This window comes from Oncorhynchus gorbuscha, unplaced genomic scaffold, assembly GCF_021184085.1.
Source record: "Oncorhynchus gorbuscha isolate QuinsamMale2020 ecotype Even-year unplaced genomic scaffold, OgorEven_v1.0 Un_scaffold_2639, whole genome shotgun sequence".
Taxonomy (NCBI): Eukaryota; Metazoa; Chordata; class Actinopteri; order Salmoniformes; family Salmonidae; genus Oncorhynchus; species Oncorhynchus gorbuscha.
The window spans coordinates 54,503-70,279 of NW_025747093.1; the positions used below are offsets into that span (position 1 = coordinate 54,503).

The 15,777-nt window shown below is 50.9% G+C and overlaps 1 pseudogene; it reads left to right on the top strand.

Annotated features, from left to right (window-relative positions):
* The window catches only part of LOC124026204, a 46,897-nt pseudogene extending 33,929 nt beyond the window's left edge, over window positions 1-12,968 (top strand).
* The last annotated feature ends 2,809 nt before the right edge of the window (window positions 12,969-15,777 follow it).

The following is a 15,777-nucleotide window of genomic DNA, read 5'->3' on the forward strand; positions in this document are numbered from 1 at the left end:
CTGGGAGACCTTCATGAGGTGTACTGACCTCTAACCCTGGGCCTGGTCTACTGGGAGACCTTCATGAGGTGTACTGACCTCTAACCCTGGGCCTGGTCTACTGGGAGACCTTCATGAGGTGTACTGACCTCTAACCCTGGGCCTGGTCTACTGGGAGACCTTCATGGGGTGTACTGACCTCTAACCCTGGGCCTGGTCTACTGGGAGACCTTCATGAGGTGTACTGACCTCTAACCCTGGGCCTGGTCTACTAGGAGACCTTCATGGGGTGTACTGACCTCTAACCCTGGGCCTGGTCTACTGGGAGACCTTCATGAGGTGTACTGACCTCTTCCCAGGTAATAACCCTGACCTCTAACCCTGGGCCTGGTCTACTGGGAGACCTTCATGAGGTGTACTGACCTCTAACCCTGGGCCCCGTCTACTGGGAGACCTTCATGAGGTGTACTGACCTCTTCCCAGGTAATAACCCTGACCTCTAACCCTGGGCCTGGTCTACTGGGAGACCTTCATGAGGTGTACTGACCTCTAACCCTGGGCCTGGTCTACTGGGAGACCTTCATGAGGTGTACTGACCTCTAACCCTGGGCCTGGTCTACTGGGAGACCTTCATGAGGTGTACTGACCTCTAACCCTGGGCCTGGTCTACTGGGAGACCTTCATGGGGTGTACTGACCTCTAACCCTGGGCCTGGTCTACTGGGAGACCTTCATGAGGTGTACTGACCTCTAACCCTGGGCCTGGTCTACTAGGAGACCTTCATGGGGTGTACTGACCTCTAACCCTGGGCCTGGTCTACTGGTCCTTCTGTAGCTCAGTTGGTAGAGCATGGCGCTTGTAACGCCAGGATAGTGGGTTCGATTCCCGGGACCACCCATACGTAGAATGTATGCACACATGACTGTAAGTCGCTTTGGATAAAAGCGTCTGCTAAATGGCATATATTATTATATTTATATTATTATATTACTGGGAGACCTTCATGAGGTGTACTGACCTCTAACCCTGGGCCCCGTCTACTGGGAGACCTTCATGAGATGTACTGACCTCTAACCCTGGGCCTGGTCTACTGGGAGACCTTCATGAGGTGTACTGACCTCTTCCCAGGTAATAACCCTGACCTCTAACCCTGGGCCTGGTCTACTGGGAGACCTTCATGAGGTGTACTGACCTCTAACCCTGGGCCCCGTCTACTGGGAGACCTTCATGAGGTGTACTGACCTCTTCCCAGGTAATAACCCTGACCTCTAACCCTGGGCCTGGTCTACTGGGAGACCTTCATGAGATGTACTGACCTCTAACCCTGGGCCTCGTCTACTGGGAGACCTTCATGAGGTGTACTGACCTCTTCCCAGGTAATAACCCTGACCTCTAACCCTGGGCCTGGTCTACTGGGAGACCTTCATGAGGTGTACTGACCTCTAACCCTGGGCCCCGTCTACTGGGAGACCTTCATGAGGTGTACTGACCTCTTCCCAGGTAATAACCCTGACCTCTAACCCTGGGCCTGGTCTACTGGGAGACCTTCATGAGGTGTACTGACCTCTAACCCTGGGCCTGGTCTACTGGGAGACCTTCATGGGGTGTACTGACCTCTAACCCTGGGCCTGGTCTACTGGGAGACCTTCATGAGGTGTACTGACCTCTAACCCTGGGCCTGGTCTACTAGGAGACCTTCATGGGGTGTACTGACCTCTAACCCTGGGCCTGGTCTACTGGGAGACCTTCATGAGGTGTACTGACCTCTAACCCTGGGCCCCGTCTACTGGGAGACCTTCATGAGATGAACTGACCTCTAACCCTGGGCCTGGTCTACTGGGAGACCTTCATGAGGTGTACTGACCTCTAACCCTGGGCCCTGTCTACTGGGAGACCTTCATGAGGTGTACTGACCTCTAACCCTGGGCCTGGTCTACTGGGAGACCTTCATGGGGTGTACTGACCTCTAACCCTGGGCCTGGTCTACTGGGAGACCTTCATGAGGTGTACTGACCTCTAACCCTGGGCCTGGTCTACTAGGAGACCTTCATGGGTGTACTGACCTCTAACCCTGGGCCTGGTCTACTGGGAGACCTTCATGAGGTGTACTGACCTCTTCCCAGGTAATAACCCTGACCTCTAACCCTGGGCCTGGTCTACTGGGAGACCTTCATGAGGTGTACTGACCTCTAACCCTGGGCCCCGTCTACTGGGAGACCTTCATGAGGTGTACTGACCTCTTCCCAGGTAATAACCCTGACCTCTAACCCTGGGCCTGGTCTACTGGGAGACCTTCATGAGGTGTACTGACCTCTAACCCTGGGCCTGGTCTACTGGGAGACCTTCATGAGGTGTACTGACCTCTAACCCTGGGCCTGGTCTACTGGGAGACCTTCATGAGGTGTACTGACCTCTAACCCTGGGCCTGGTCTACTGGGAGACCTTCATGGGGTGTACTGACCTCTAACCCTGGGCCTGGTCTACTGGGAGACCTTCATGAGGTGTACTGACCTCTAACCCTGGGCCTGGTCTACTAGGAGACCTTCATGGGGTGTACTGACCTCTAACCCTGGGCCTGGTCTACTGGGAGACCTTCATGAGGTGTACTGACCTCTAACCCTGGGCCCCGTCTACTGGGAGACCTTCATGAGATGTACTGACCTCTAACCCTGGGCCTGGTCTACTGGGAGACCTTCATGAGGTGTACTGACCTCTTCCCAGGTAATAACCCTGACCTCTAACCCTGGGCCTGGTCTACTGGGAGACCTTCATGAGGTGTACTGACCTCTAACCCTGGGCCCCGTCTACTGGGAGACCTTCATGAGGTGTACTGACCTCTTCCCAGGTAATAACCCTGACCTCTAACCCTGGGCCTGGTCTACTGGGAGACCTTCATGAGATGTACTGACCTCTAACCCTGGGCCTCGTCTACTGGGAGACCTTCATGAGGTGTACTGACCTCTTCCCAGGTAATAACCCTGACCTCTAACCCTGGGCCTGGTCTACTGGGAGACCTTCATGAGGTGTACTGACCTCTAACCCTGGGCCCCGTCTACTGGGAGACCTTCATGAGGTGTACTGACCTCTTCCCAGGTAATAACCCTGACCTCTAACCCTGGGCCTGGTCTACTGGGAGACCTTCATGAGGTGTACTGACCTCTAACCCTGGGCCTGGTCTACTGGGAGACCTTCATGGGGTGTACTGACCTCTAACCCTGGGCCTGGTCTACTGGGAGACCTTCATGAGGTGTACTGACCTCTAACCCTGGGCCTGGTCTACTAGGAGACCTTCATGGGGTGTACTGACCTCTAACCCTGGGCCTGGTCTACTGGGAGACCTTCATGAGGTGTACTGACCTCTAACCCTGGGCCCTGTCTACTGGGAGACCTTCATGAGATGAACTGACCTCTAACCCTGGGCCTGGTCTACTGGGAGACCTTCATGAGGTGTACTGACCTCTAACCCTGGGCCCTGTCTACTGGGAGACCTTCATGAGGTGTACTGACCTCTAACCCTGGGCCTGGTCTACTGGGAGACCTTCATGAGGTGTACTGACCTCTTCCCAGGTAATAACCCTGACCTCTAACCCTGGGCCTGGTCTACTGGGAGACCTTCATGAGGTGTACTGACCTCTAACCCTGGGCCCCGTCTACTGGGAGACCTTCATGAGGTGTACTGACCTCTTCCCAGGTAATAACCCTGACCTCTAACCCTGGGCCTGGTCTACTGGGAGACCTTCATGAGGTGTACTGACCTCTAACCCTGGGCCTGGTCTACTGGGAGACCTTCATGAGGTGTACTGACCTCTAACCCTGGGCCTGGTCTACTGGGAGACCTTCATGAGGTGTACTGACCTCTAACCCTGGGCCTGGTCTACTGGGAGACCTTCATGGGGTGTACTGACCTCTAACCCTGGGCCTGGTCTACTGGGAGACCTTCATGAGGTGTACTGACCTCTAACCCTGGGCCTGGTCTACTAGGAGACCTTCATGGGGTGTACTGACCTCTAACCCTGGGCCTGGTCTACTGGGAGACCTTCATGAGGTGTACTGACCTCTAACCCTGGGCCCCGTCTACTGGGAGACCTTCATGAGATGTACTGACCTCTAACCCTGGGCCTGGTCTACTGGGAGACCTTCATGAGGTGTACTGACCTCTTCCCAGGTAATAACCCTGACCTCTAACCCTGGGCCTGGTCTACTGGGAGACCTTCATGAGGTGTACTGACCTCTAACCCTGGGCCCCGTCTACTGGGAGACCTTCATGAGGTGTACTGACCTCTTCCCAGGTAATAACCCTGACCTCTAACCCTGGGCCTGGTCTACTGGGAGACCTTCATGAGATGTACTGACCTCTAACCCTGGGCCTCGTCTACTGGGAGACCTTCATGAGGTGTACTGACCTCTTCCCAGGTAATAACCCTGACCTCTAACCCTGGGCCTGGTCTACTGGGAGACCTTCATGAGGTGTACTGACCTCTAACCCTGGGCCCCGTCTACTGGGAGACCTTCATGAGGTGTACTGACCTCTTCCCAGGTAATAACCCTGACCTCTAACCCTGGGCCTGGTCTACTGGGAGACCTTCATGAGGTGTACTGACCTCTAACCCTGGGCCTGGTCTACTGGGAGACCTTCATGGGGTGTACTGACCTCTAACCCTGGGCCTGGTCTACTGGGAGACCTTCATGAGGTGTACTGACCTCTAACCCTGGGCCTGGTCTACTAGGAGACCTTCATGGGGTGTACTGACCTCTAACCCTGGGCCTGGTCTACTGGGAGACCTTCATGAGGTGTACTGACCTCTAACCCTGGGCCCCGTCTACTGGGAGACCTTCATGAGATGAACTGACCTCTAACCCTGGGCCTGGTCTACTGGGAGACCTTCATGAGGTGTACTGACCTCTAACCCTGGGCCCTGTCTACTGGGAGACCTTCATGAGGTGTACTGACCTCTAACCCTGGGCCTTGTCTACTGGGAGACCTTCATGAGGTGTACTGACCTCTTCCCAGGTAATAACCCTGACCTCTAACCCTGGGCCCCGTCTACTGGGAGACCTTCATGAGATGTACTGACCTCTAACCCTGGGCCTGGTCTACTGGGAGACCTTCATGAGGTGTACTGAACTCTAACCCTGGGCCTGGTCTACTAGGAGACCTTCATGGGGTGTACTGACCTCTAACCCTGGGCCTGGTCTACTGGGATACCTTCATGAGGTGTACTGACCTCTAACCCTGGGCCTGGTCTACTAGGAGACCTTCATGAGGTGTGTTGACCTCTAAACCTGGGCATGGTCTACTGGGAGACCTTCATGGGGTGTACATGAGGTGTACTTAACTAGGCAAGTCAGTTAAGAACAAATTCTTATTTACAATGACGGCCTACCCCAGCCTAACCCGGACAACGCTGGGCCAATTGTGGACCCCACTATGGGAGTCCAAGTCACGGCCGGATGTGATACAGCCTGGAATCTAACCAGGGTCTGTAGCGACGCCTCTAGCACTGAGATGCAGTGTTTTAGACCGCTGAAACCTGGTCTGTAGTGACGCCTCTAGCAATGAGATGCAGTGTTTTAGACCGCTGAAACAGGGTCTGTAGCGACGCCTCTAGCACTGAGATGCAGTGTTTTAGACCGCTGAAACAGGGTCTGTAGTGACGCCTCTAGCAATGAGATGCAGTGTTTTAGACCGCTGAAACAGGGTCTGTAGCGACGCCTCTAGCACTGAGATGCAGTGTTTTAGACCGCTGAAACAGGGTCTGTAGCGACGCCTCTAGCACTGAGATGCAGTGTTTTAGACCGCTGAAACAGGGTCTGTAGCGACGCCTCTAGCACTGAGATGCAGTGTTTTAGACCGCTGAAACAGGGTCTGTAGTGACGCCTCTAGTAATGAGATGCAGTGCCTTAGACCGCTGCGCCACTCGGGAGCCCAGAGAAACTTACTCCTGACCACAATTAGTTGTCAAATCACAGTATTGAATTTCCACCTTAATGTTCTGGTTCCTCCTTTCTCTCCAGGAGAATCAGTCCCAGACCTCCAGGTGGCGTTCCAGGCCGAGGCGGGGAACCACCCTTCCTTTGAGGACATGCAGGTCCTGGTGTCCAGAGAGAAACAGAGACCCAAGTTCCCCGAGGCCTGGAAGGAAAACAGCCTGGTGAGACCTGTGGTATGGTGTGTTGTATGGTGTTGTATGGTGTGTTGTTATGGTGTGGTATGGTGTGTTGTATGGTGTGGTATGGTGTTGTGTGGTGTGTTGTGGTGTGGTCCTTCTGTAGCTCAGTTGGTAGAGCATGGCGCTTGTAACGCCAGGGTAGTGGATTCGATCCCCGGGACCACCCATGTTAGAATGTATGCACACATGACTGTAAGTCGCTTTGGATAAAAGCGTCTGCTAAATGGCATATATTTATATATATATTGGTATGTTATGGTGTGGTATGTTGTGGTATGTTGTGGTATATGTGTGGTATGTTATGGTGTGGTATGGTGTGGTATGGTGTGGTATGTTATGGTGTGGTATGTTGTGGTATGTTGTGGTGTGGTATGTTATGGTGTGGTATGTTATGGTGTGGTATGTTATGGTGTGGTGGTGTGGTGGTATGTTGTGGTGGTGTGGTATGTTATGGTGTGGTATGTTGTGGTATGTTGTGGTGTGGTATGTTATAGTGTGGTATGTTATAGTGTGGTATGTTATGGTGTGGTATGTTGTGGTATGTTATAGTGTGGTATGGTGTGGTATGTTATGGTGTGTTGTGGTATGGTGTGGTGTGGTATGTTATGGTGTGGTATGTTATGGTGTGGTATGTTATGGTGTGGTATGTTATGGTGTGATGTGGTGTGGTATGTTATAGAGTGGTATGGTGTGGTATGTTATGGTGTGGTGTGGTATGTTATAATGTGGTATGGTGTGGTGTGGTGTGGTATGTTATAGTGTGGTGTGGTATGTTATAGTGTGGTGTGGTGTGGTATGTTATAGTGTGGTGTGGTATGTTATAGTGTGGTATGGTGTGGTATGTTATAGTGTGGTGTGGTATGTTATAGTGTGGTGTGGTGGTATGGTGTGGTATGGTGTGGTGTGGTATGTTATAGTGTGGTATGTTATAGTGTGGTGTGTTATGTTATGGTATGGTATAGTGTGGTGTGGTGTGTTGGTGTGGTGTGGTATGGTGTGGTATGTTATAGTGTGGTATAGTGTGGTATAGTGTGATATGGTGTGGTATGGTGTGGTATGGTGTGCTATGTTATAGTGTGGTATGGTGTGGTATGTTATGGTGTGGTATGTTATGGTGTGGTGTGGTATGTTATAGTGTTGTATGGGGTGGTATGGTATGTTATGGTGTGGTATGTTATAGTGTGGTATGGTATGTTGTGGTATGGTATGTTGTGGTGTGGTATGTTATGGTGTGGTATGTTATGGTGTGGTATGTTATGGTGTGGTATGTTATGGTGTGGTATGGTGTGGTATAGTGGGGTGTGGTATGTTGTGGTGTGGTATGGTGTGGTATGGTGGTGTGGTATGTTATAGTGTGGTGTGGTATGTTATAGTGTGGTGTGGTATGTTGTGGTATGGTGTGGTATGTTATGGTGTGGCATGGTGTGGTATGTTGTGGTGTGGTATGTTATGGTGTGGTGTAGTATGGTGTGGTATGGTATGTTATGGTGTAGGTGTGGTATGTTATGGTGTGGTATGGTATGTTATGGTATAGTGTGGTGTGGTATGTTATGGTGTAGTATGGTGTGGTATGTTATGGTGTGGTATGTTATGGTGTGGTATGTTATGGTGTGGTATGGTATGTTATGGTGTAGTATGGTGTGGTATGTTATGGTGTGGTATGGTATGTTGTAGTATGTTGTGGTGTGGTGTGTTATGTTATTGTGTGGTATGTTATGGGGTGGTGTGGTATGTTATGGTGTGGTGGTGTGGTATGTTATGGTGTGGTGGTATGTTATGGTGTGGTGGTATGTTATGGTGTGGTGGTGTGGTGTGGTATGTTATAGTGTGGTGGTGTGGTGTGGTATGTTATAGTGTGGTATGTTATGGTGGTATGGTATGTTATAGTGTGGTGTGTTATGGTGTGGTATGTTATAGTGTGGTATGGTGTGGTGTGGTATGTTATAGTGTGGTGTGGTATGTTATAGTGTGGTGTGGTATGTTATGGTGTGGTATGTTATGGTGTGGTATGTTGTGGTATGTTATAGTGTGGTGTGGTATGTTATAGTGTGGTGTGTTATGGTGTGTTATGGTGTGGTATGTTATGGTGTGGTATGTTATAGTGTGGTGTGGTATGTTATAGTGTGGTATGTTATGGTGTGGTATGTTATGGTGTGGTATGGTGTGGTATGTTATGGTGTGGTGTAGTATGTTATGATGTGGTATGTTATAGTGTGGTGTGGTATGTTATAGTGTGGTGTGGTATGTTATGGTGTGGTATGTTATGGTGTGGTATGTTATGGTGTGGTATGGTGTGGTGTGGTATGTTATGGTGTGGTGTAGTATGTTATGATGTGGTATGTTATAGTGTGGTGTGGTGTGGTATGTTATAGTGTGGTGTGGTATGTTATGGTGTGGTATGTTATGGTGTGGTATGTTATAGTGTGGTGTGGTATGGTGTGGTATGGTGTGGTATGTTATGGTGTGGTATGTTATAGTGTGGTGTGGTATGTTATGGTGTGGTATGTTATAGTGTGGTGTGGTATGTTATGGTGTGGTATGTTATGGTGTGGTATGTTATGGTGTGGTATGTTATAGTGTGGTGTGGTATGTTATGGTGTGGTGTGGTATGCATTTACATTTAAGTCATTTTGCAGACGCTCTTATCCAGAGCGACTTACAAATTGGTGCATTCACCTTATGACATCCAGTGGAACAGTCACTTAACAATAGTGCATCTAAATCTTAAAGGGGGGGGGAGAGGGAATACTTATCCTATCCTAGGTATTCCTTAAAGAGGTGGGGTTTCAGGTGTCTCCGGAAGGTGGTGATTGACTCCGCTGTCCTGGCGTCGTGAGGAGTTTGTTCCACCATTGGGGGCCAATGGTATGGTGTGGTATGTTATGGTGTGGTATGTTATAGTGTGGTGTGGTGTGGTATGTTGTGGTGTGGTATGTTATGGTATGTTATGGTGTAGTATGGTATGTTATGGTGTGGTGTGGTATGTTATGGTGTAGTATGGTATGTTTTGGTGTGGTATGGTGTGGTGTAGTATGGTGTAGTATGGTATGTTATGGTGTGGTATGGTATGTTATGGTGTAGTATGGTGTGGTATGTTATGGTGTGGTATGTTATGGTGTGGTATGGTATGTTATGGTATGGTATGTTATGGTGTGGTATGTTATGGTGTGGTATGGTGTGGTATGTTATGGTGTGGTATGTTATGGTGTGGTATGGTATGTTATGGTGTGGTATGTTATGGTGTGGTATGTTATGGTGTATGTGTGGTGTAGTATGGTGTGTGTATGGTGTAGTATGGTGTGGTATGTTATGGTGTGGTGTGGTATGTTATGGTGTGGTATGTTATGGTGTGGTATGTTATGGTGTGGTATGGTATGGTTATCCTCTGTAACCTTCCCTCAGGCGGTGCGGTCCCTGAAGGAGACCATGGAGGACTGTTGGGACCAGGATGCCGAGGCCAGGCTGACCGCTCAGTGTGCAGAGGAGCGCATGGCTGAACTACTGCTGATCTGGGACCAGTCCAAGTCTGTCAGCCCCACACTCAACCCTACTGGTAGCAGCTGTACCACACTGTTCAATGATAGGTACAGACCCTATACACACCCTCTACTGTTCAATGATGGGTACAGACACTATACACACCCTCTACTGTTCAATGATGGGTACAGACACTATACACACCCTCTACTGTTCAATGATGGGTACAGACACTATACACACCCTCTACTGTTCAATGATGGGTACAGACACTATACACACCCTCTACTGTACCACACTGTTCAATGATGGGTACAGACACTATACACACCCTCTACTGTTCAATGATAGGTACAGACACTATACACACCCTCTACTGTTCAATGATGGGTACAGACACTATACACACCTCCACTGTACCACACTGTTCAATGATAGGTACAGACACTATACACACCCTCTACTGTACCACACTGTTCAATGATAGGTACAGACCCTATACACACCTCTACTGTTCAATGATAGGTACAGACACTATACACACCTCTACTGTACAATGATGGGTACAGACACTATACACACCCTCTACTGTTCAATGATAGGTACAGACACTATACACACCCTCTACTGTTCAATGATGGGTACAGACACTATACACACCCTCTACTGTTCAATGATGGGTACAGACACTATACACACCCTCTACTGTTCAATGATAGGTACAGACACTATACACACCCTCTACTGTACAATGATAGGTACAGACACTATACACACCCTCTACTGTACAATGATAGGTACAGACACTATACACACCCTCTACTGTACAATGATAGGTACAGACACTATACACACCCTCTACTGTACCACACTGTTCAATGATAGGTACAGACGCTATACACACCCTCTACTGTACAATGATAGGTACAGACACTATACACACTCTACTGTACAATGATAGGTACAGACACTATACACACCCTCTACTGTACCACACTGTTCAATGATAGGTACAGACACTATACACACCTCTACTGTACCACACTGTTCAATGATAGGTACAGACACTATACACACCCTCTACTGTACCACACTGTTCAATGATAGGTACAGACACTATACACACCCTCTACTGTACCACACTGTTCAATGATAGGTACAGACACTATACACACCCTCTACTGTACCACACTGTTCAATGATAGGTACAGACACTATACACCACACCCTCCACTCAACCCATCTGTACCTCACACACACACACACCCCTTACACTCATACCTACTCATACCAACTGCACTGCACAACGACACACACACACACCTTGTAGTCCTCCTTGGTGATAAGTACCTGTTGTGTTGTTAACGTGACTGTGACCCCAACAGAAACCGCATGGGGCCACAGTCCGGCCCTGACCCTGCCTCGTCCTACATCGAGGAGCAGGACGGCACGGGCAAGAGCACACACAGCGACACCCCCTCCGCTTTGATTGGCCGGACGAGAGATGGAGGTGTGGCTGGAGAGAGGAACAGGAACTCTATAAACTACGAGCGGCAGCAGGCGGCTCACGCCCGTCTCCCCGGCAACCCCTCCGCTGGAACCTCCTCTTCCCTCACCACCATGACCTTCATCTCAGAGTCCAGCCAGGGTCATGACCCCAACCCTAACCTCCACCTGACCCTGACCCAGGAGGATCTGGAGACCACCAAGCTGGACCCCAGGGAGGTGGATAAGAACCTGAAGGAGAGTTCTGATGAGAACCTGATGGAACACAGCCAGAAACAGTTCTGTTCTCCGGACTTGCTGAGCCCCGCCTCCTCCTCCCTGCTCTTCCCCTTCATCAAGATGGCTGCCGAGGCGTCTCCCCCCGCCGTGTTCCCTCTCCCCAAGCAGCAAAACCTCCCCAAACGACCCTCCAGCCTGCTGCTCCGCACCAAGCCGCCTAAGAAAGACTCATCCTCTCTGAGGTTTAAATTCGGTCGCCGTGGCAAGTCCAATCTACGACAGGTAGAGGCGGAGCTAAGACCAACGGCGTGTCCAACGTCACCGCCGTCTCCGAGCCCCACCGGGTCAGCGCCACCAACAACCTGCTGGTCCTACGGGACCTCTCTGTGAACGGGCATGGGGCCGGGTCCTCGCCAGCAGGGGGCGCCAGCAGCACGGTGGGGCTCACTCTAACTCAGAGCACGAACCCCCAGAGCTCTGAGGACGGCCAGCTGGGGCTGATCACTGCCAGCCCAGACGAACACCAACCCCTGCTGAGCAGAGAGACAGGACAACCAGATGTCCACTCCTCTAACGCACGGCCCAACAACAACAACAACAACAGCAACGGACTGGTACTGGGGGAGGGAGAGGGGGAGAGTGATGGGGGAGGAGAGGAAGAGGAGGAGGGAGCAGGAGGAAGTACCAGTGGAGAGACCCCCTGCTCCCTGGGGGAGAGTTCTGTGTCTGGTTCCTTGTCTGGACCTGACCCCAACCCTGTCCCCATGAGAGGTGAAGCCCTACTCAGGCAGCCTAAAGGAGGCCGGCGGCCGGAGAGACCCAACTCCCTGGACCTGTCCTTCACCACCAGAGACCTGGTCTCACTGGGTGAGCAGAGCACCCTCACAGCCTGACCCTACCCCTCACAGCCTGACCCTACCCCTCACAGCCTGACCCTACCCCTCACAGCCTGACCCTACCCCTCACAGCCTGACCCTACCCCTCACAGCCTGACCCTACCCCCTCACAGCCTGACCCTACCCCTCACAGCCTGACCCTACCCCTCACAGCCTGACCCTACCCCTCACAGCCTGACCCTAACCCCTCACAGCCTGACCCTAACCCTCACAGCCTGACCCTAACCCTCACAGCCTGACCCTACCCCTCACAGCCCCTGACCTTAACCCTGTGTTTGTGTTCCAGGGGAGGCCTTGACCCAGAACCAGGGAACAGGGGGAGAAGATTAAGAAGCGTGTGAAGACACCGTACTCCCTGAAGCGCTGGCGACCCGCCACCTGGGTCATCACCACAGATACCAGGGGGTCAGAGGTTAACAACAACAGGGGAGAAGGTCAGGCCCGGCCCAAGTCCAGCTCCGCTGTCTATCTGACCTCTGAACCCAGCGACACCCGCCTCTGAACTCTGACCTTCAGAGGGACAACACAGACAGTAGTGTTGTTGTAACAGCAGTTGGTTGTGTCCCGTCTCTGAACTCTGACCTTCAGAGGGACAACACAGACAGTAGTGTTGTTGTAACAGCAGTTGGTTGTGTCCCGTCTTTTTGATGACATTGCTTTCAGTTGAATCCAGCTATGCAGCAATCTCTTCCTTGTGGTTTAATTTGTCTATGTGTATAATGGGGTCTTCTCAGTTGAAATCTCAGCCTGTGACCATGAGGCAGGCTGCTCTGGAGCCTTTAAACAGTCATAGTATTTGCTCTGTCTTTCAGCACCATAAGGACTCCAGACATGACTGACTCTATGGTCTTAAACACACAATTGTCCACTTTCACTTTTTTCATGCTCTGTTCATTTTTGGTTTTGTATCATGATTTAAATTGTGCAATAGGATACAGCTTTTAGGTGCTTTCATTATGTTTTTAACACTTTTAATATAATCTCTGTGTTGCACTTATAAATGGACACCAACTCAATATTTTATTCAGTCTGTAAACCCTCTCCTTAAATCAAACAACTGAAGTACTACCCACAGTTGTAATGTCAGTGGGCTTTCTCTGTTTACTGGGACTCTGGGACTACAATCACCTGACAGGACTGGGGGGACTACAATCACAGACAGGACTGGGGGACTACAATCACCAGACAGAGACTGACAGGGACTGGGACTACAATCACCTGACAGGACTGGGACTACAATCACCTGACAGGACTGGGACTACAATCACCTGACAGGACTGGGGGACTACAATCACCAGACAGGACTGGGACTACAATCACCTGACAGGACTGGGACTACAATCACCTGACAGGACTGGGGGACTACAATCACCAGACAGGACTGGGGGGACTACAATCACCAGACAGGACTGGGGACTACAATCACCAGACAGGACTGGGGGGACTACAATCACCAGACAGGACTGGGACTACAATCACCAGACAGGACTGGGGGAACACTTTCACCTGACAGGACTGGGACTACAATCACCAGACAGGACTGGGGGGACTACAATCACCTTTTAGGACTGGGACTACAATCACCTGACAGGACTGGGACTACAATCACCTGACAGGACTGGGGGATACTACAATCACCAGACAGGACTGGGGGACTACAATCACCAGACAGGACTGGGGGATCCTACAATCACCAGACAGGACTGGGGGACTACAATACCCACAGTTGGGACACATGTCACCTGACTGGGCTTTCTAAGTCGACTGGGACTCTGGGACTACAATCACCTGACAGGACTGGGGGATACTAAATGGACAGGACTACTACAATCACCTGACAGGACTGGGACTACAATCACCTGACAGGACTGGGACTACAATCACCTGACAGGACTGGGGGACTACAATCACCAGACAGGACTGGGACTACAATCACCAGACAGGACTGGGACTACAATCACCAGACAGGACTGGGACTACAATCACCAGACAGGACTGGGGGGATTACAATCACCAGACAGGACTGGGGGGACTACAATCACCAGACAGGACTGGGGGATACAATCACCAGACAGGACTGGGGGGACAATCACCAGACAGACTGGGGGGGACTACCACCAGACAGGACTGGGGGACTACAATCACCAGACAGGACTGGGACAGACAGGACTGGGGGACTACAATCACCTGACAGGACTGGGGGATATACAATCACCAGACAGGACTGGGGGACTACAATCACCAGACAGGACTGGGGGACTACAATCACCATACGTAGGGGACTACAATCACTGTAGACAGGACTGGGACTACAATCACCTGGGACTAAATCATATATTATTACTGGGGGATACTACAATCACCAGACAGGACTGGGGGACTACAATCACCAGACAGGACTGGGACTACAATCACCAGACAGGACTGGGGGATACTACAATCACCAGACAGGACTGGGGGATACAATCACCAGACAGGACTGGGGGGACTACAATCCCAGACAGGACTGGGACAGGGACTGGGGGACTACAATCACCAGACAGGACTGGGACTACAATCACCAGACAGGACTGGGGGGGACTAAATCACCAGACAGGACTGGGACTACAATCACCTGACAGGACTGGGGGATACTACAATCACCAGACAGGACTGGGACTACAAACACCTGACAGGACTGGGGGATACTACAATCCCCAGACAGGACTGGGGGACTACAATCACCAGACAGGACTGGGGGGACTACAATCCCCAGACAGGACTGGGACTACAATCACCAAAAACACTGGGATTCTGGGACTACAAATCACCAGACAGGACTGGGGGAAACTACAATCACCAGAAAACACTGGGATTCTGGGACTACAATCACCAGAGAACACTGGGATTCTGGGACTACAATCACCAGAGAACACTGGGATTCTGGGACTTACAATCACCAGAGAACACTGGGATTCTGGGACTACAATCACCAGAGAACACTGGGATTCTGGGACTACAATCACCAGAGAACACTGGGATTCTGGGACTACAATCACCAGAGAACACTGGGATTCTGGGACTACAATCACCAGAGAACACTGGGATTCTGGGACTACAATCACCCGAGAACACTGGGATTCTGGGACTACAATCAAGAGAAGCAGGATGCATCTGTTCAGAAATGGACGAACAGCAACAACCTCTCATTCAACAGAGAAACTCTGATTCCCACAATTCTGTCTGCTGGGAATCCAACTCTTTTAAAGCAAACCTTCTGAATCATGCTGGAACTGTTTTCCCTGTCTTGTGAATCTGTACCATGTGGACTATGGATGTGTTGGCGTGTGTTTGCAACGTGTGTGGGGCTGGGCTGCGTGTTGATGCTACATGCCAGCAGACGCAGGGTGCAGTGGATCTAGGCCGTGCAGGACCTGAAGTCTGAGTCAGGGACTGTCTGTTTTAGTGCTGCTTCAGAGAGGATCAAATTAGCTTTCTGTTTTGGTATCTTGCATTTGTATGAGAAATATATGTTTGTGTATTGCAACAAC